This window comes from Heterocephalus glaber, unplaced genomic scaffold (genome assembly GCF_053883595.1).
Source record: "Heterocephalus glaber isolate CG9 unplaced genomic scaffold, H.glaber_assembly_v1.0 deba00001613, whole genome shotgun sequence".
In the NCBI taxonomy this organism is placed as follows: Eukaryota; Metazoa; Chordata; class Mammalia; order Rodentia; family Bathyergidae; genus Heterocephalus; species Heterocephalus glaber.
In genome coordinates this window covers 2,246,328-2,251,868 of record NW_028258384.1, presented here as the reverse complement: position 1 = coordinate 2,251,868, position 5,541 = coordinate 2,246,328, and the positions used below count along the sequence as shown (strand labels likewise).

Here is a 5,541-nt window from a genome sequence, read left to right as displayed (position 1 = left end):
GAGATGAATTAACAAAACACAATGTGATAACCATTGAATTCTGCTGTGAAGATTCCAACCCAAAGAACACTATTAAGAGACAATTATAGAACATTTCACAAGGAAGAGAGGACCACAGGGGAACTGAAAGAATCAGGAGCAGTTGGAACCTGCAAGGAAAATGTGGGATACCACTCCCAAAGTGGCCTTCCACAGTAAAAAGTGTGACCTCCATCTAGCACAAAACACAATTGTGGAACAAGAGCTGGTAGGAAGGCAATTGGAGGGAAGGGATCTACATTCAAACCTGGGTCCCAGAGCAGCTCCTTGACTCCAAGACATGCCTCCACACTGTCAAGTTCCCAGAGTAGATGAGGGAAGGACAGCCAGCAGTCAGGGAACAGGCTGAGGGAGTACTGCTGAGGGGCTGGAGCTGGTGAATATGGACTCAGCTCATGTGGTCAGAGGCCAGGTTCAGTCTGAGTTACATAAGATTGGAAAGTCTTATTGGCACCCTGTCCCCTTTGTATGCAGATGTCTGCATCCAGCACCATTCTGGGAATGGACTGCCACCTTATACTTCCAGGTGAGCAGAATCACATCTTGGCTGGAGCTCTGCTCCTTATTCCTATGCTGTGGGAAAGAGCCATGTGTTGAAACAATAGAAAAAATTCTTTTTATTTTCTGCTGTTTTCCTTTCTGTTCATTTCTCTCCCAAATTTATTCCATTATTTGCCCCTTTTCTTCCTTTTGAGAGTGTATGTATGTATGTGTGTTTCTTTTCCATTTCCCCCTTCCTTTCAATATATTTTATAGAGAGTAAGGGAATCCTCCCTCATCCCTTTATATTCCTTCTACTTTTACCTGTATCTTTTCACTTGATTTCTTTCCCCTGTTACTTATCCTTTGTCTTTCTTTTCTTTCTTTTCCACCCTCTTCATCTGTATCATTTTAACTTTTTCTCTATTTATATTAGCCATAGAATCATTTCTCACTTCCGATTTTATACTCAGTTTTCCCTGTCATAACATCTAAATATATAACATACCTCTACCACCATTAGGATCCCCCCCTTATTTCCTTCTTCTGATACCACATAGCAGAAGACTTTTTAAAAAACACTTTTTTCTTTTCTTTACACCCTCTGGCATTATTTGATCTCGAATCCTCTGTGCTTTAGATAATTGATTATATAAAATTACTGTTGAATTTTTTTTACCATACGAGAAGACATAGCTATTACATATTAGCTGCAGGTAAATACTTGAGCTGCTATGACACACTGTAACTGTGGAATTATTCTCTAAACTAAAGGGAGATCCAAACTTGGGTCTCATAGTATGTTCTCAACATTTCCAGATAAATTCCACTGTAACTGATTAGTTTGTTACTACTGTAGCTAATTTTATTGGATAGGAGTACTGTTAACTCAGTGAACAATTTTGTGCCAGTGAATGGTCTGCCAATTTCACCATCATCCCCAAGGAGAGGGACAGAAAATGTTCCTAACCCAAGAACTTGGACTAGATCAGATGGAAAGAATACCTACAACTTGGCGAAAAAAAGCCCTGAGTGTGAGTTAGCTTCAGTATTGGAGTGGAAGATTCAGAGGAGTAATGGGGGTGTGAGCACTCAGAATCTTTGGCAAAGAAGTGACATGTGAATCACATATAACTGTCTCACTGGAATATTCACCCTGTATTCCTACTGACTATCTTATAGGTATGAATTTTTGTATGTTTCTAGATTTATTTAGTAATGTGGGGTTATGTTATGTCTTTTTATAGTTTTTTGTGTTTATTAGGTTTTTACTTTTGTGTATCTTTCTTCCATTGTCTCTGATTTAATAGGTGTCTAGGTTCTCTCCCTCCTCTCAGCTCCCTATCTAGCTTCTTCACCTCAAACTCCCAAAGAAATACTATTACTATATTTCTTCATTCCTTTTCCAAATACATAAACTCCTCCTCCCAAGTTTTTAATTTCTCATACTTAGCCCTCCACAATCACTCCTTTCTTCTCTAGCATTTGGTTTTCCCATATTTTTCCTATCCTCTTGTTCTATCAGCATGTTTTGACAGCCACATAGCTTCCCTCAATCACAAAGTAAAGATCCTTCTTCCCTTATCTCACACTTTCCCATACAAATATCCTCTGAAAACCCAAAACTAACCCTTCAACTAAACTAAAAGCACTCCAGTAGAATCAGGTCCCACACCAAATTTTTATTCTCATCTGTAACTATCCCCCCTACAAACCTCCTCATTAGTGTCTTACACCCTCATGTAACCACCTTTATTCTTCTCCCTCCATTTCACCTACCTTCTTGCAGAACAATCACAAATAATAAATGGTCATAATGTGCATAAAAGATATACAATAGGGAAAATTGTAACTGCAAGGACTATAATATAGAAGTGTTGTGTGATTGAATCTGCTGATGCCATTATAACCACAAGTAATTATTTCAGCAAAATATAGGGTTAGAGTTTGAATTACTTAAAGGAAATAACAGAAAGAGTAAATCCTTGCACTGGACATAAAAGTTGAAAATTATTCAGAGTGAGAAAACATCCTACCAAAAATCTTCATATAAATCACAAACTCTCCTCACTTTTCTAGTCCTAAACCTGCAGTAAACCGCCCCCCCCAAAAAAGGAAGGGAAGGGAGAGGAGAGGAGGGAGGGAGGGAGGGAGGGAGAGAGAGAGAGAGAGAGAGAGAGAGAGAGAGAGAGAAATGAGCATGGGGAAGCAAGGCAACACAAGATCCATGAGTTCATCCAATTCTCCCAAGGCAGAACAAGGGATCACAAAATGGAGAAGAAATAAAAAATACCAGGTAGCAGAACTCTATGAAATGTTCATAGAAGGAATGAAAAGAACATATGAGTTCACAGAGGAAATTAGCCAAAAGTTCACAGCAATTTCACTCAATATGCCCATAGTGAATTTCAAGGAAATAGGTTTTTTAAAAAAATGGATAAGCTAATCAAAACATTTCAAAATTTGAATGACAGATTCAATAAGGATATGGAGTCCTTGAGAAAAATGTCAGAAATATCTGAAATTAAAAATTTTGCAGAACTCATAAATTGCAGAAACAACCAATGTGAAGACAATGCCTGATATTGAAGACAAACCAGTGAATAACAATGAGGATCTCAAAGAGGCCAAAAAGAAAATAAGAGAACAAGTGAGGATTATCCAGCAACTACTAGATGACAATAAGAAGACCAATCCAAGGCTAATTGGAGTTAAAGAAAAGGCAGAAGATAGAACAGATGGATTTACTAACACATTTATAGAAATTATAAAAGAAAATTTCTCAAATATAATAAAGGAGGTTAAGATACAAGTAAGTAATGCTTATAGAACAGCAAACAATTATGATGACAAACAAAGCTTACCAAGGCATATCCTTATTAAATTCAGATATCCAGCCAAATAAAACAAAATTTTAAAAGCAGCCAGAAGAAAAAAAATCACATATAAAGTTAAACCAATTAGAACCATAGTAGACTTCTCAACACAAACCCTAAAGGCCAGGAGAGCTTGGAATGAAGTATATTGGAAGCCCTAAGAGCAAATAATTTCCAACCCAGATTAATTTATCCAGCAGAACTATCCTTCAAAAAATGACAGAATCTGAATAAAAAGTATAACCAGCACCAGCATTTAAGTTTTCTGATTTTAATATTAGTCTGACATAACATTAGTAACCATGCTGCACTGAAACATGTAATGGTACAGTTTCAATCATTTGTTAAATATATCCCACTTCCCCAGAATATTTAGGCTGTTCATAAAGTTAAAAATGTATAAGTATATAAGCACAATCACTTATGGGAAGCCTCTTGTATATGTCGCTGCTTAGCAATACAAAAACTGCCACAAAGATTTATGCTTGCAGGTAGACATTCAAATATACCAATAAACTGCGTGTCCTGAAAATATGAGCACATTTTGAAACATTAAGACAATTCTGTTAATCACACTAGTCCCACAGTATGACTGAGTAATAACCCACTTTAAAAGCAAAAGAAAAAATTAATCAATATAGTCCATGACTGATGAAGGTAGTTCTCAGGGAAGAGACCAGTCACTGAATTGCAGACTCCTTCATACCAGCCATCATCATTTTTCTTTATCATGTAAATGATTGCACTCTCCATGGATGACAGTTCATCATCCTTTTGTATAATCATATATTGTGACAACTTTCTCTATTTAATTCTTGGGAGCCCACGAAGGATCCTAATTTGCATATGGATCATTATACTGAACTGCTGCAGCTTCCTCATCTTCACAGTAAAAGGGAGGGGAAGTAGATATAGAGAGTTATCAAACCTGGGACTATCATCTGGTGGAGGTGGTGGTAGTGGATATGGGCTATCAGAAATTGGTCCAGTAGTGAGTAGGGAAGAGTAAGCACAGCAATGTGAATGCCAATACTACAACTTCCACTGTTCCTTCAACTTCCACTTTCTCCACTACTTCCACTTTGTATCCTTGGTCTCTGATTTAAAGAAGTTGTCCTGCCTGGAGTAGGCTGACTTCCTGCCCTTGAAGGATTGGTCATATAATCATTAGGAATTGTTACGGGTTTAACAGGTCCCAGGGTTTTATAAGTAGTATTCCATCCCAACGTTCCCTGGACTGACATGGAAGGGCATGGTGGTTTCTGAGTAGGAGGATTTGTTCTCAGCAATGTGTCAGTTCTTGAAGGCTGGTTATTTCCATGCTTGACACCATGACCCATAGCACCCAGAACTGGGCAGTCAGTAGGTTTCCAAATATGGCTTACGGGGCATTCCATATTTTCAGATGCTATTATTTTGTGAGTTTTGGTATATTGTTATTTGTTATCAAAATACCAATTTCCCTTCAAGCCACTTTCTCTTTGTGAATATTCATAGTCTGTGAAATATGATTGATGGAAGACTCCATTCTCCAAAGCTGAGAAGCTTGAATGTCCAGCAACTGGAATACATTTTTGGCCAATGCATTTATTTGATAAGCAACACTAGCTAGATATTAGATTATATATGCTTTGGTCTCTTCTAAAGCTTTTCTCTTGTCTGTAGAGTGTATGTAGTTGTTCTCTCAGTAGTCTGCCATCCAGATCAGATTCTGGTAACTCTTCGCAAGTACCATTCTGCCTCTTTTCTATCTCTCTGCATGGCTTCTTCTCATGTTAAAGCGATAGAGGCAACAATGTCAGTCAAGGCTGTGAGGACCTCACAGCCCAGATTCAAAGCACCTATGAACCCCCTCACCCAGTATTGTGGGACCACATGATCATAGATAGATAGATAGATAGATGATAGATAGATAGATATAGATAAATAGATATAGATATATCTATCTATCTATCTATCTATATATATATATATATATATATATATATATATATATATTGTACCAGGGATCAAACTCAAGACCTTGTGCTTGTAGGGTAGGCGCAGTGCCACTGAGCTAAATCCCCAGCCCATGATCATATTAGTAGATGCAGTAAAAGCATTTGATAAAATTCAATAACCATTTATTTTAAAAACCTGAAGAAAT

The 5,541-nt window shown here is 37.5% G+C and overlaps 1 pseudogene; it reads right to left on the bottom strand.

Moving 5' to 3' along the window:
• Nucleotides 1-4,004: 4,004 nt before the first annotated feature.
• LOC101711155 (abl interactor 1 pseudogene) lies at nt 4,005-5,112 on the bottom strand (annotated as a pseudogene).
• Between the last annotated feature and the right edge of the window lie 429 nt (nt 5,113-5,541).